Below are 15,585 nucleotides of genomic sequence, written 5' to 3'. Positions count from 1 at the left end.
GAGAGGAGAGGAGAGGAGAGGAGAGGAGAGGAGAGGAGAGGAGAGGAGAGGAGAGGAGAGAGGAGAGAAGCTCCATTTTGCAAACGGAAATAATTTCCAAGGACAATAATTACATTTACATCATTAAAATCCAATTCCAACCACCAGTAATACTGTTTCCCTCCAAATCCCCAAAAAATTGTCCGAGTTCAGTTAATAATTACGTTTGCTGACCCAAATTTATAATTATATATGGCTTTGTGGGACATTTCATTCCAGTGACTCTCTAACAGTTTCAGTTTTGGGCTCAAACGCATGAAGACGGCTTAAAAAAAGGAAAGGAGACTGAGACGGAGAGGAGGAGAGGAATTCAGGCAGAAGGGATGACGCAGAATCACTTTACTGGATATGTGTTATATTATTATACACTGGCCTTTCCTAATGCCCTCTTAACATTGCTTTTTACTGTGGTGTGTTACACTCTGTACTCTCTGTTGCTTGTGTTTGTTGTTTTGCGTGTGTGTGTGTGTGTGTGTATGTATGAGAGAATCACTGAGTGGCCCTGACCACCTCAAGGACACTAATAAAGTTGTACCTTATCATTTACTTTCTGTGTTGCCTATACTTTTTTTTGTTCTCTCTCTCTCTCTCTCTCTCTCTCTGCCTCTTGTTCTCTCTGAGAATAGGTGAAATTAGCCTGAAATGATACAAGGTGACATCAGAGAGGCTCACAGACACACACACACACACCATCATACACACACACACACACTCGTCACGCTTCAGTGGCCCTTGCAGCGCAGCGCGACGCCATCAAAGCCAAGACCCATATACACACACCTCGCCTGTTAAACATACACACAGGCACGCGCAATCACACACCCAAATACACACGACTTATACAGCAACACATACACACACACACACACAGTGACACTCATGCGTGCACGCACACACACTCAGAGTGGTAGTTTAATTGGAAGTGCTGAAGGCTGAAGAATTTCTCCTTCATCTCACAATGCTGTAATTGAATCTGAGACGTGTGTGTGTGTGTGTGTGTGTGTGTGTGTGTGTGTGTGTGTGTGTGTGTGTGTGTGTGTGTGTGTGTGTGTGTGTGTGTGTGTGTGTGTTCAGCTGATTCAGGAGTTTCCATTGACAGTAACAGTAAAACAGAAATGTGTGTTTTTCCTTCTGTGAGGAGGCTTTCTGTCCTTCCATCCCTGACTATCTCCTCCCCTCACCCTGCTCTTCTCTTGGGGTTAATGCCGCTTTTCAATTCAAATTCAAACTCAAGCACTTTTTTCGTGCGCAACGTCATTTTTCCACAAACTCAAGATTTGGTGGTACAGGCTCTGCTGTGACCTCCATCGATGCCTGTTGGCGTTTCATTGGCCGGCATGTCTCGATAACGTTACCCACTGTTGCCAACAAATAGCTTGCATAGCACAATGTACATTTTGAGAGCTTTCTTTGTAAAATTGTTGACTTTAGCCGTTGAATGAGGTTTTCATTTCTATGTTGTAAGTAGGGATGCCCCCTGAAATCAATGACACAGTCGTAAAAACCCAGAGCATCGATAAGTCCGATCTCAGCAGAAAAAAGCAGCGTTGCAAACCTCTCTCCATCTCTGTGCCTTTCTTTGCACGAGGGGCGGAGTCTTGCTTTACTCTGACACACACACACACACACACACACACACACACACACACACACACACACACACACACACACACACACACACACACACACACACACACACACACGCACACACACCGACTCCAGCTCAATACACACATCATGGCAGGGAGAAGAATTTCAGAAAACCGAAAGCAGTGTCTTCAAAGTGCTCGAAGACCCCAAAAGATTTGCAGTTTAGTTAATATAAAGCAGTGGGAAAAACTGCAAATCCTCACAAACTACAATTTAAAATGTTAATGTCAATTATGCTGGTTAACTAAGATATCCGTATCAGCAACCGATTCACCCGCATCAGCATTAAAACTGTATGTAGCCCTAAATTCCTGATGGCAGTGCCATAAGTAAACAACCTGAAATGACCTTTTGACAGTCAACATGACACCTAAACCCTAAACACACCAAGAAGTTCCTGGTTAGTTTCAGTCGACTGCTACTACTTTTCAAGGAAATGTAAAGTTCCTTCAGCCCATTGTAGTCTGCGTTTACATAGCGAGCTAAAGAAACCTGCAAATATTTGGCAAAATTAGCCAAAAGAGTGTGAAAGAGCAACATGAGGTGAGACAGGCTGCTGAATACAAACCCAGGTGTTGTCTCACTGCGACAACGTTTACTGCTGCATTTGATTATTTACTGATGCACGTTGTAATGAGTGGAATGCAGAGGAGGAAAATGAAAGTAAGAGCGTCACTCTCCACAATAAATCATGTTTGACGGTTATTTATTTATGTTTTCGAACGTAACCGCCCTTTTTTTTTCTTCTTCTCTCATTCCTAGCACCGCTGAGATGTCTCTCTCGGTCTTCATTAAAAAAAAAGAAATAACACAAAAAAATTGTTTTACCAAATACCTCGATATCGATATAGCGGCAATATTGTAGGGGTGACCATTTGAGTTTTTTTTACAAAATATTAAAGAAATTAGATATTTGAAAAACAATCATCAATAATGTTGTATATATTAAGTGTGTAAAGGCAAATAAAAGAACAGCTAGAATGTAATCTAGACCCTGGTCCCTGCAGTCCAAACGCATTGAGTTCTTCAAAAGGCTGCTAGCCTCTCTGGAAAGTTCCTGCGGTCGAGAAGGGGCTTTTGGGAATATCTCTTTTCACCATATCTTTCCTTATTTCTATCTTCGTCTGAACACTATAGTCAGTATACTGTGTGTGTGTCCAGAGATAGCTGTTAGCACTGTTAGCAGGGGTCGAAACCTTTCACAGACACTATCTTTATGACATTCACCTCTCTCTCTCTCCTGTGCGTTTCCTCTCCCGCTCTGCGTCTCTATCTCTCCATCGTTAATCTCTATTACTATTCAAATGCTGACATTTAAAGCAACTTCACATGCAGACGGACTCGCTGGCTGGCTGACAGATAAGGCCGGGAGAAGAGAGGACGGGAGAGGAGGGCGCGGACGATGGAGAGACTGAGAGGGCGAGCTTGTCGTTCACTGGGAAAAATTCGGGAAATCCTCCTCACCTCTGCTTTACCTCCCTCCCTCCCCCCTTCTCACCGTCTGTGAATGAGTTCACCCATAAATCCGACTCCCCGGGGGGGGAGTCGGATTTCACTCGTTCTCAGGAGAGCGGAACACTCCCCTCTTTCTGTGTGTTTGTCTCCCAACACCCAACACTCTGTTTACCGGCTCCCTGTCCACCCCTTTCTTTCTGTCTCTGTCAGTGTGGGTTACAATACAGTGTGGTACCTGAGGCTCCCCCTTTCCACTGTAAAACATAGTGGTGTGTGTGAACGCTGACACACTCCCGGCGTTTTGTCTTAACATGACAGGTCAACTTGCCTTTTGCTTTTCTGCAGTAACGAGAGCTCAACGGAAAAGTTTTATGGCCCGCAATTAAGTTTTGAGATGACTCTAGACATTGGTAGCTTACGACGTCACTGAAAGACCGACCCATAAACCATCCCCGCGATCAGATCCCGTGTCAGTGTGTGTCACTCTCGATGAGTCAGGGGGGAGTAACTATTGAGCCCTTAGACGGCACTCAGCCCGGCTCAGAACTGAGAGCACAGCTGGTATTTCCTTTTAAGTAAAGAAAATCTCCAAACAACAAGTCTCGACTGGCCGCTTCTCTCCCACCCTTCATCGCACACTTGACCTCAAACATGCCGACTGGCTGACTCACTACAGCCTGTACAACCTTTAACTAAAGGAGTCAAAGTGGGAGGGAAAAAAAAATCGAGGAGACGATCAACATTTTATCAGCATCTAAACATCGTGCGGGTGTTCTGAAAGTCAGAAGAAGAAAAACACACATCCAGGTTTTTACTGCACAGCGCAGTAGACACACACACACACACACACACACAAAATGGAAATGTCCCATTGAGTTCTACAAAAGAGGCCTGGACAGTAAAGGGATCAATGCTGGACAGAGCGGGGGTCACAATGACTGCTAGCAGGTGGTGGTCTGCATTTTGGGCAGACACACCTGTATGGACCCACATGCGAGCTTCTTTACACTGTGGCACCGAGCCATTCGTCATGTGGCCCTGATAACTAAGTGAGGAATTACCAGGAGAATACAATCGAGTCATGATTTATCCATTTGGAGAAGATTTGAATGGGCCAATCGCAGAGCAGACAGGAGGCCGTTTGTTTCTGAGCCAATCGGGGCACAGCTGAGGTTTTGGAATGAAAAACAGGTCTGGTGTGGACGAGATAAGAGCAGAACAAACACACACACACACACTGAACACCAACCCCCACAGACATGCACACACACAACACACACACACAAGGTAAGTAAGGCCAGACGGAGAAGGAAAAGAGGAAAACATACAGAAAACCAAAGGGAAGGAGGGAAGAAAGACTAAAGAGGAAGGGAAGAGTCTGAAAAGTGAGACGAGGAGGAGACTTGAGTGTGAGTTTAGAGAAGAAAGTCCACCCAAGGGCTATAAGCAGGTTAAATCTGAAGCAGCTAGCTTAGCAAGTCAGCACAGACGATGGCGACACACTGAACGGCCCCGGCTGACTTCTCCAATTGTCCAGCGAGCGGGTTCAAAGGCTGGCTGGCTGATTTACCGACTGACCGACCGGCGGCTCGGATTTAGTCTATCCTCGGATTTGTGCAGCAGAAGCACTTCTGTTGTTCAGTCTGTCGGACAAAAAAAAAAGCAGTTCTCCACACGGACACACAAAGAACAACCTGAAACAGCAGTTATACCGGAGAGGCCGACAGAGACGAAGAGAGAGGAAAAAAGACGAGACAAACAAATAAACACGCATTAAAAAAAACTCTAAAACATCCAGCTTCAAAGAGGGGGGGGGGAAGCGCATAAAATAACAATTGGAAAATGTTGCTGGGACTTCTGAAACCAATAAAAATCAGATGTGAAAAAAAGAATAATATGTCAAAGAAGCTCTTTTATCTGTGGTTGTGACACAGTTCTGTCGAACAACAAAAGATATCTAACGATAGCATTTACAGTCCTGGAGGAAGTTTACTTTTCACTGCCGGCGCAGAAAAAGAGACAGAGAGAGAGCACATTACACAGCGGTGGAAACCACAGAGACCCAAACAAAGGGAATAACACACAAGTGGGAATAACACACAAGTGGGAATAACACGCTGGCGGACCAGACGACTACCAAAGCATCTTCTTCTGAGACCGTCTGCAGGGCTAAACATACATCACACATTTCTGTTGGCCCGTCATGACGATGGCTGTGCGGAGGGTAAACACTGTGTCTGAAGTGATAACACGCATCAAGTAAGACTGGAGCTGGAACTTCTGAAGGCAGGTGTATATTAAAGGGTTTATAGACCAACTTAAAGGCCTCCTCTCTAAAAACCAAGCCTCGTCATGAGGAACACTTGGACTTCCTGTTTCAACTCTGACCTGCTGACCAGCCGTCGTGATTACAAACACTCAAACATCTAGGTTCAAATCAATTTCCATCAAAAATTATTATCAAGACAGCCATCTTTATTATCCATGGGGATTATTTTACTTTTTTCCACTTTTATTGCAAAAAATTAAATAAGTATAGTATGCTGGTTAGTTAGGATATATTTACTAAGCCTCTCATTAACAGGACATATTTCGCATGAAAGACAAAAAGTTACATGCTGTATTTATAAAGATCACAACAAGATGGGTCAGAGTCAGTCAAAGTAAATAACCATCACAGACCCAGACACACTGAAACAATCCCAAATATCAAGTACAACTTTGAAGCCGCCCAGTAATGAGTCTCTAACTTCTAAGTCTCTAACTTTTTTCTTTTCTTTTTGCAGTTCACTCCGGCAGTGAGGGACACATTACCACAAACCAGGCTCTCAGTTGACGCCAGTTGTAATTAATCTGACTTTTTTCTTTAACCACAGGCTATAATAATGTGAAGCATCTCGTGATTTAATAACGAAAACCATTCTATAAAGCGCAACGAAAGAGAAAGCGCAGGAATGTGAACACACTGCTACTCCACTATTGTCTCCTCCATCCACTATCACACACACCGGCTTTGAGACTGGAGGGAGCACATACTGCAGAGTGTGCACGAATGTGAGTGTGTACGCCGTCACCTTCAGCTGTAAAATGTGGTCAAACATCACTTACGGGCTGAAACAAGAGAGACAGAGAGAAAGAGAGAGAGAGAGAGAGAGAGAGAGAGAGAGAGAGAGAGAGAGAGAGAGAGAGAGAGAGAGAGAGAGAGAGAGAGAGAGAGAAAGATAAGTGAGACCTCCACTCCTCCCTCCAGGTTCGTGTTCATGTGTGTGTGCATGTGTGTGGGTTAAATGAGTTTTGGGAGTTGTCGTCTCTTTACGATAGCTGTAACTGGCCCGAGGACAGCTGTTATTACCCGTTACAACAGGGAAATACTGTATGCGAGAGTGTGTGTCTGAGCATAGTTCTCGGAGACACATTGCGGTCGTGTACTTGGTGCTGGCGTGAGTTTAACGATGAGGAAAATTAAAGATGTTTTGGGATGGGGCTCATTTGGAAAAGGTGCCGTTTAAGCAAATTATATTGATTCAACCTTGAATCAATAATTCACCGAAGTCTAGTTATACAAACTCTAACGTTTGAATGTGTGTGTGCTTATGTGTGCCTTGAAGCCAAGGAGTGGCTCTTGGGAGAGAGAAAGAGGCAGGTTACCTACTGGGGAGTGGTCTTTTAATAGAGAGAGAGAGTGTGTATGTGTGTATGTGTGTGTGTGTGTGTGTGTGTGTGTGTGTGTGTGTGTGTGTGTGTGTGTGTGTGTGTGTGTGTGTGTGTGTGTGTGTGTGCGTGTGTGTGTGTGTGTGTCCATTGTTAAATGACAAAGCTGTGAGCAGGAAATGAGTAGAACAGGTTTGTGACTCACATTCAGGTTACAGAGCGCTGCCCCGGGCCTACACACTATTATACACCAGACACCATTGTTAAATGTGTCCCTTCGCTTTGTTTCTCTATCTGCACATATTGAGGTCAATGGAGGAATAATGTGGGCTAGTTTGAGGCTTGATGGTCAGACAGACATGACTGGAGGGTTGCTGGTTAGAATCCCTGCACACACACACTCGGCACCAGACAATAACCAGTGGCCTGTCTTTCAGTTGTTGAGTGCAGAGCACTTGTCAGTGGTGTTGAGTGCACCAAGAACTCTGGGTCATTGGAACCCTGTCAGCCTTTTCTTTAGGAAAAACTACAAAGCCTTGGATGTTAGAGACAGACTTTTTTTTGGGTTGCCAAAAAAGAAAATTATTGTGCAACCCAACTTATAAGTGGAAATGGTCATTACATCTATGAAAAAGAACACTAAGTTGTCGCCTTAGTTGTGCATTGGAAATAAATAAATACATGTTATTTTATCTAGTGTTGTTTTCCTGCCTATCCAGCCTATTGTCTTTATCTTCAGGCTTGCTGTAGACAAAGAACCACCATCTAATGCAAAAAATAGGCAGCAACTAGGTCATTTTCATTATTTTCATTATCTGTTAATCTGCTAGTAATGATCAATAAAATGTCAGAAAGTAGGGAAATACATCCAGCACAAGCGCCTATAGTCCAAGGTGACATCTTTAAATGTTTTGTTTTGACGAACCAAAAGTCCAACGATATAAAACACGAGAAAAGCAGAAAATCATCAGATTAGAGAAGCTGCAACAAGAAGAGTTTATGCTCGGAAATGTCTGGCAAAGAAAACGTACAGCACTCAACTTCCTGTGTGGAAAACAAAAGCTAGAATCCTGCACAGTTAGTAGATGTACTTGTCAGTGCTGTACTGATATCCCCGTCACTTTTACTCCGGCTGACAGGAAACACTGTCTCCTGTAAGCAGAAAATGTTTCCTGACCTTGACAGAAAGCCTGACCATTGATTTTGGGACAGCATTGCACAGATGGTTCTCTGCCAGCTCTCTGGAAATGGTATTAAAAAATGTCAAAAATACAAAGACTGAAGTGTTTTTACTCTTAAAAAAAAACACTACAGCGGTCGAAGGATTCTGCCTGGCCTTGACAACAACAATAAATGTAATGTAACAACATTTTATGCGTTGTAAAAACTTAGAGCATCCGTGAACTGTATGATTGCAAAACTCTAATTTAATTATCCCTTTGATTGTCACTGCAGAGCTTTCTTTAAATAGATCGTATAGTGAAATTATGAGAAATGGCAACATAAAGGCAATATTTCCTCAAGGATGTGGCTGACCATCAGACGTCGACTTCACGGGGACTGTGTGTGTGTGTGTGTGTGTGTGTGTGTGTGTGTGTGTGTGTGTGTGTGTGTGTGTGTGTGTGTGTGTGTGTGTGTGTGTGTGTGTGTGTGTGTGTGTGTGTATTTTGAAGGGGCCGTGCATCCTATTGCTCAGGGGCATCAGCCCCTGTTTCATCGGGCATGGACTCGCACTGAGACGCCTTTAATGTCCGCGTCATGGGACGAGATGTAGGCGAGGGAATCGCTCAAGCACACACATGACCTGAGACCCAGACACGAAGACTGCACGGGCTGCACAGAGCGAGCGCTACAAGTCTGCTCACGACGTACTTTTCACAGTAGCATAGGTTACGTCCATGACATTTAATTTATGCAGCAAAGGAAGTCTATGGCGCTCATACAACGACTCGCTGTTGCTAGTTTATGAGCTGCGTGCATGCACGCATATGGAGACTTTTATTCTTGCAAACATGATTTTTAATTGAGATTTGGCAACGAGGGAGAAACAATTTAATGTGGTACTTTATCTATTGACCCTTGTGGGTAAATCATATTTTGCATGACACTAAACTCTAATTCAAATTCAAACAGCAAAGCTGGTGTGTTAGTGGATTGGTTACCAATAAAAAGCTCTGGATTGGCATACTGGGCTTTGATCACCACTAATTGCACAAACCCCAGGTCACAGCCTGCCTGGATTTTTTGGCTAAGTCTTGTACGCTGCCTGTAATTGGTTGACATCGTGTTTCATTCATGTTCACTTCCTAATTGGTTTGGAAGAGTAATCGGTAAAAACGAATCAGAGTCTGATGACTCACATCACCTGAGTGCTGCCAAAGGACTTTGATGTGGGGGAACATTTTCCATGTTCTGTGGTGCATCCGTAACATTTTTGTATGGACAAATGTTTTTGTTGAAATAAATATTGGGACTCCACAATGATAGATGATCAATAAAGACGATGGTTGGAACAAAGCAGCTGTTTATGGCCACCCGTGTGTTGCCCCCACATCTTTTAAACTTTCCCACAGTATTGTCCTTTCTATCCTCGTCTCTCTTCCCTTTTGTTTTATATATAAACGTGCACATGCATTCACGTGCACATGCATTCACAGGCCCCGTACTCCCATTTGCCGCACGTACACTGCAGTGTGTGCCAAGTAATTAACGCTGTTTGTGTTTGTTCTGTGAACGGTTCGGAACCTTGATAATGGAAAACAAGTACAGACTGGCCGCGTTTTCATTTATCCCATCTATCTATCTATGACCATCTTTCTCTATCCTTTCCTCCCTCCCTCCCTCCTCTTGATCACTCATCCCTCCCACCCACCACCAAACACACACACAAACACACACACACACACACACTCCCTCGCTTTCCTTCACCTCCCTCCCTCCATGTCAGCGCCATCGCTCACGGCAGCCGGGCAGAAAATGCTGGTTCCTCTCTGGTTTGTCGCACAAGGACACCATTGGTCGTTACACAACAGCCCAAACAATCACGGCTCTGTTTGGTTGTTGACTTGTGTCTGGGCCGAACACACACACACATAAACCCCGTCACTCTCTCCGTCTCTGAAGCGCACACAGGAATAGCCAGAGCGCAGTCTTTTTCTTGCTCACATTAATGTAAGTAATCAAAGTGGACAAGGGGCTTTGTAATGCTGAGAGAGGGAGAGGGAGAGGGAGAGGAGAGCGAGGGATCATCTCCTTTAACTGTCCACTCGTCTCTGCCTCCTGTCCTGCGGGCGAGGGGGGAAGGGAGGGAGGAAGGGAGAAGAAAAGGAGACAGGGACACTGATAGTGACCCAGGAGGAGTAAAGAGAGGGGAATACAGACATGATGAAAGAGGAGATCAGACCAGTTTCCCCACTTTACCAGCATTAACAGCCCATTCTGTCAGCAAACTGGGATTTTGTGATCACAATGTTTTTGTTTCCTTTTCAGACTAAACTAATCCCCTTGGCGTTGCACAATGTGGACCATTTACTGAACATTTACTCCAAAACACCCCTGAGATGGACTGTAATTTTCCCCAAAATCACTGCGCGATATTACCGCAAAAAGCATCAACTAGCAGTCTGTTGCAGCTCCATCCTTTGATTTACAACAAATCTACATCCATCAGCAAAATATACAGAAGACAAAAACTTCTGCCATAACAGCAGATGCAATTTGAGAAAACACACACACACACAAACACACACACACATTGCACGGAGCAATAATTGGACTGCATAGTGTTTCTGGCAGGTGAGCTCGGCTGATCTGGCTGCTGGTTTTGGACAGCACCTCTTCCCATGGCTGCCGGTTCAATAGGAAAAGATGCAACCAGAAAATGTATGTGTGTGTGTGTGTGTGTGTGTGTGTGTGTGTGTGTGTGTGTGTGTGTGTGTGTGTGTGTGATATTATGCCATGCCCACAGGAGTAGAAGTCCATACAATCAGGCCTAGAAATGTGCATGTGGTTTCGCATTTCTCTCTGAACGCATGCATGCATGCATGTTTGTGTGTGAGTGTGTGTGTGTGTGTATGTATGTATGTGTGTGTGTGTGTGATGTTATGCCAAGGGCGTTGTGTAAAATCCACTCAAACAAACAACTTGAAGAGTAAAAAACAGCTTCCTTGGACCGAATTTGTAGCCATGGGCAATGTGGAGTGTGTGTGTGTGTGTGTGTGTGTGTGTGTGTGTGTGTGTGTGTGTGTGTGTGTGTGTGTGTGTGTGTGTGTGTGTGTGTGTGTGTGTGTGTGTGGGTGTCTGTGTGTTGGCCTGAGGCAGTGTGTGTCTGTGTGTGTGAGGAGTGGATTGCTTCATGCCTGGACGGACATGAAAGGTGGAAAGAAAGAGAGAGAGAGAGAGCATGCCCATGCCCACACACACACAGACACACACACACACACACACACACACACACACGCACACACAGACGGACTCTGCAAACAGAAAAAAGCCTTTTGCCATCGTACTCATGTACGGATGCGCGAACAAACGGACCATCAGCACCCATCTCCTTTAAGTATGAACCCAGAACACACAGACGCACAAACACACAGGATCATTGTGAATTATGCTGCGTATGAAGAGTTCTTTATTAGTCGAGGGAGGTGAGAGGAGAGGATTATTCATATTTCACCTCTTTGGGTTAAGATTCTTGTATTTCTGGGACATTTTAACCACAAATAGAACAGTTTTATTTGCGTTATCATCGCTTCGTTGTAAGTGATATGTATGCTGCTCAGAGAGCACGATGTAATTGCCCTCATTAATGATCTACCACATCGTTCTGCTGTGTATTAGTTACAACAGCAACAATGGCCCCTTTTTTTTGCAATGCCAAACTATATTCAAATAATGTGTGATGTCTACATTAAAACAGTAAATCTACAAATAATTATTATTTTCACTGTCAATTAATCTGAATAATGTTTTTGAAATGAATACTTTAGCCAATAGAATGTGAGAATGTTGTATTAACAAGTCGTTAACAAGTTCCCGATGCCCACGGAGACGATTTAAGATTTTGACTTATTTTCTTGTTTGGGTGAACCTGTTCAGATAGAGGGATTTGTGGATTTGTGATGAGCTGTTAAGATGGTATCTGCGCTGACTTGTATGTCAGCCGAGGCTAAAGTGTTAACTTTTGTATTCAAAGTAGGAGTCGCCAGTCAGAAGCTGCACCTTCTGAGCACCCGGATGTTCCACAGGCGTCTCCTCACTCTGGTCTTTAGAATATTAAATGGGTGAATCTGTCTGTAACAGCAGAATGACAGAATGGAGCACATTCCTCCTCACAGACTGAAGCCGATTTCATTATAGATAAATCAGATTCATCTATTAAATCTCTCTCTTCCTTTCTATCCGTCGGTCCTTCTCCATTTCTCTCCCTTTCTTCCTCTCTATGCGTTTCTTCCCCCCAATTTAAAGCCTTCCCTTTACTTTTTTAACTCCGTCTGTCTTTCTCCATCTCGGTCCGTCCCTGTATTGGTCTCGTTATCGACGTAATATAATAAGCATGCACACAGATGAGTCGGGGGAATGAGAGAAGAGAAGGAGGAATTAAAAAAAGCAAAGGAGGGTAGAAAGAAACCAAAGGGGAGAAAGGGAGAAAGGGAAAAAAGAAAAAAAGAAGCGCTGTGTTAAAAAGCTGAGTCCACCAGAGCAGTCACAACAAATTCATATCTCTCTCTCTCTCTCTCTCTCTCTAATACAATAAAGAACTTGGCTCAGCTCTGTTCGCTGGTACGCTTGAATGTGTGTGTGTGTGTGTGTGTGTGTGTGTGTGTGTGTGTGTGTGTGTGTATATATATATAAGGTAGACGACACCTCTTACTCCCTACTCTCTGTCTCATCATTGCAGCTGTTCCACAGAGGTGTGTTTCAATATATCACCCTGTCACACACACACACACACACACACACACACACACACACACACACACACACACACACACACACACACACACACACACACACACACACACACACACACACACAAGGTCCCTGCTTAATAAGCAGTATTCAGAGCTCCTGGGTTTATAGAAGCTGAAACTGCACTCCTGCACAAAACTAGTCTTTCTTTCCTTTGGTCCTTCTTCATTTCTTTTTTTTTATTCCCTCCCTTCTGCCTCTCTGTCGTCTTTCTTTTGCTAATATTTAATCCTCCCTCGAATATTTCCCTTTATTTATTTTACCTGAACTGCAGTACTGTTCTTATTAATTCCTTCTCTTTCCTTATTCCCCGATTCATTTCTTTACTTGCCCCTCAATCTGCCCCTCATCCTTTCGACAAAGCTATGGATACTTAACCAGAAAGACAAAGAGCAGAAACATGCTTGAACATAATCTTGTTAAACTAGTAGGTTTGCAGGCTCCCAAAATGTTTTAATGCCACTGATTGTTAGAATCAGTTGATTTCTGCCTAAAATACACAAGCAATTAATACCAATGACCCAGAGACATTATTCTAATAACAAAACTTGACATTTTAGGAATTACCGGTATTTACTTTCTTGCCAAGAAATAAATGAAAAGATTCTATCACTACCACTCGCAAATGTGGATCTCATTGGAACTTGTTGGTTTAACACTCACACAGTTTCTGATTACACATTTTAATGAGCAACTTTTAGGAGGTGCTGGTAGGCGGATTTTGCCAACTTTGGGCCAAACCTCGCTAGCTTTTCCTAGCTCTCCCAAAGTTAATATGCTGCTGGCTGTAGCTACATATTTAGCGTAAATGAGAGAAACACTCATCTTCCAATCAAACTCTCAGCAAAAACCATTTCTTTGACGGAAAAGATATAAAAATGAACAGTTACCATGAGATTTATCAAAATGATCTAATACCACATAAGAGAGTAAACACTGCCGGGACCCTTCGCGTCTTGGGGATTATATTCTTTGCTTTGCTTTACTACTCTCTGCCCTGACGAATTATTACACTGAATGTGTTTTTGCCCGATGATTTCAAAGAAAACAGAAAAGAGAGGAAGGAGGAGGAAAGTGGACACCTGGATGGGTCCTGAGGCTCTGCGGGGAGGAGGGGAGGCATCAAGGAGGGGAGGAAGAGGGGAGAAGGGAGGGCCGTTTCTTTCAGCTGCTCCCTCATATGGGTGTGTGTGTGTGTACAGTCCATATGTGCATTAGTGCTGGAGGAGTTGAACAGGGGGTCATACCAGATGGACACACACAAACGACAGATTCCACCCACTAGCGTCATGTGACCACAATTCAGCAGCTCCCCTGATTGCACGCTATTCCACATACAGTATTCTCACGTTAAAAGCTGCAACATATGAGCAGGAGATGCTTTTAGCGGGCGGGAAACGAAGTGACATTTTCTCCAATTCTGCAAAACTCATCTAAATTAACTAGTGCTTACGCTTCTATGATTTAAATGCCTCCAAATTGTTCTGTGGCGACGATTTCTACAGTTATCGACTCGTTAACATGACACATGCCGTCGCTATCTATCTGTACATCAAAGCAGGTGTTCCTACTTTGATTGCAGATGGAACACACCTGCTGTAACAGCACTGCCTGGGCCAGCAGTGCAACATGTCTGAAAGTTTCAGCCCGCAGAGAGCAGTGCAGCATTTTAGTTAAAGATTTAATATAAGTGGAGCCTGCAAAGCTCTCAGAGACAAATTGCATCTATTGACCCCGATCAACCTCTCGCTCACTCTCAACACACACGCACGCCTACACACACACACACACACACACACACACACACACAAACATACAAACACTCTTAATATCCTCAGCACTCCACTCAGCACTCCATTCCTCACCCAGTAAACTAGCTCTTTGTGTGTGTTGAGGTAAAAGGTTAAATGATGGCCATTAAGATTCATCTCTGAGTTTGCTACCGGCCAACCAAACACCCACACACACACACACACACACACACACACACACAGACAGAATCAGATGAGGGTGGCCTCTGTCAGAGTGCAGCAATTGTCTCTCCTCTTCTGTTTGTCTCTCGCCCATCATTGAGGCCAACTCAAATCACTGAATGCATAATGAATGCAGTAATTGTGCCACTAAAGCAGTGGTTACAAAGAAGAAAAAAACTGAGATCACAACACGCTACTCATTTTGCTGCTTCTCCTCCATTTTCGGGTTTTCAAACTCCTGTTTGGTTAAGTGATTCTAGAGAGAGGCGAGCGTTTTCGTGTTTTATAATTCCTGCATAAATTAAATTTTTGTACAACTGACAATGTCTCTGTGGATCTGCTGCGACATGCCATCAACACATTTCACAGTATTCACTCTCTCTGCCCTCCTGCTGCCTCCCGGGATGAATAAAGGAAGACAGGGAGGAGGGTGAGAGTGTTACGGAGAGAGGTGACCAAGAGATGGAAGAATAAAGTGGTGACTGAAGTCATTCCATCTTCACAACTACAGATTAGAAATCACAGAGCAATTTCCTTGTTTCACTTTGTTTACCACACAAAAAGTGTGTGTGTGAGAGTGGTGTGTGTGTGTGTGTGTGTGTGTGTGTGTGTGTGTGTGTGTGTGTGTGTGTGTGTGTGTGTGTGTGTGTATATCTCAGTTAATCCCTTCCTCACTGACTAATTGACTGACTGACTAACAAGGAAGTAACTGGCTGACTGACTGACTGTCTTGTTTTCTCCAATCAGAACTTTTATACACACACACACCATATATACACACAGTACACACACACACGCACACACACACACAGCATGATGACTGAGTGGACCCTGTGTCAATCCCAGC

At 43.9% G+C, this 15,585-nt stretch overlaps 1 protein-coding gene across 4 annotated transcripts in view; it reads right to left on the bottom strand.

Annotated features, from left to right (window-relative positions):
* ptprk (protein tyrosine phosphatase receptor type K) overlaps positions 1–15,585 on the bottom strand; it is a 97,484-nt gene that overhangs the window by 64,017 nt on the left and 17,882 nt on the right. The window lies entirely within an intron of this gene.

Source organism: Pholis gunnellus (assembly GCF_910591455.1).
Source record: "Pholis gunnellus genome assembly, chromosome: 19".
In the NCBI taxonomy this organism is placed as follows: domain Eukaryota; kingdom Metazoa; phylum Chordata; class Actinopteri; order Perciformes; family Pholidae; genus Pholis; species Pholis gunnellus.
Note: the sequence above shows the minus strand (reverse complement) of the source record. Positions and strands in the feature narration are given on the sequence as shown.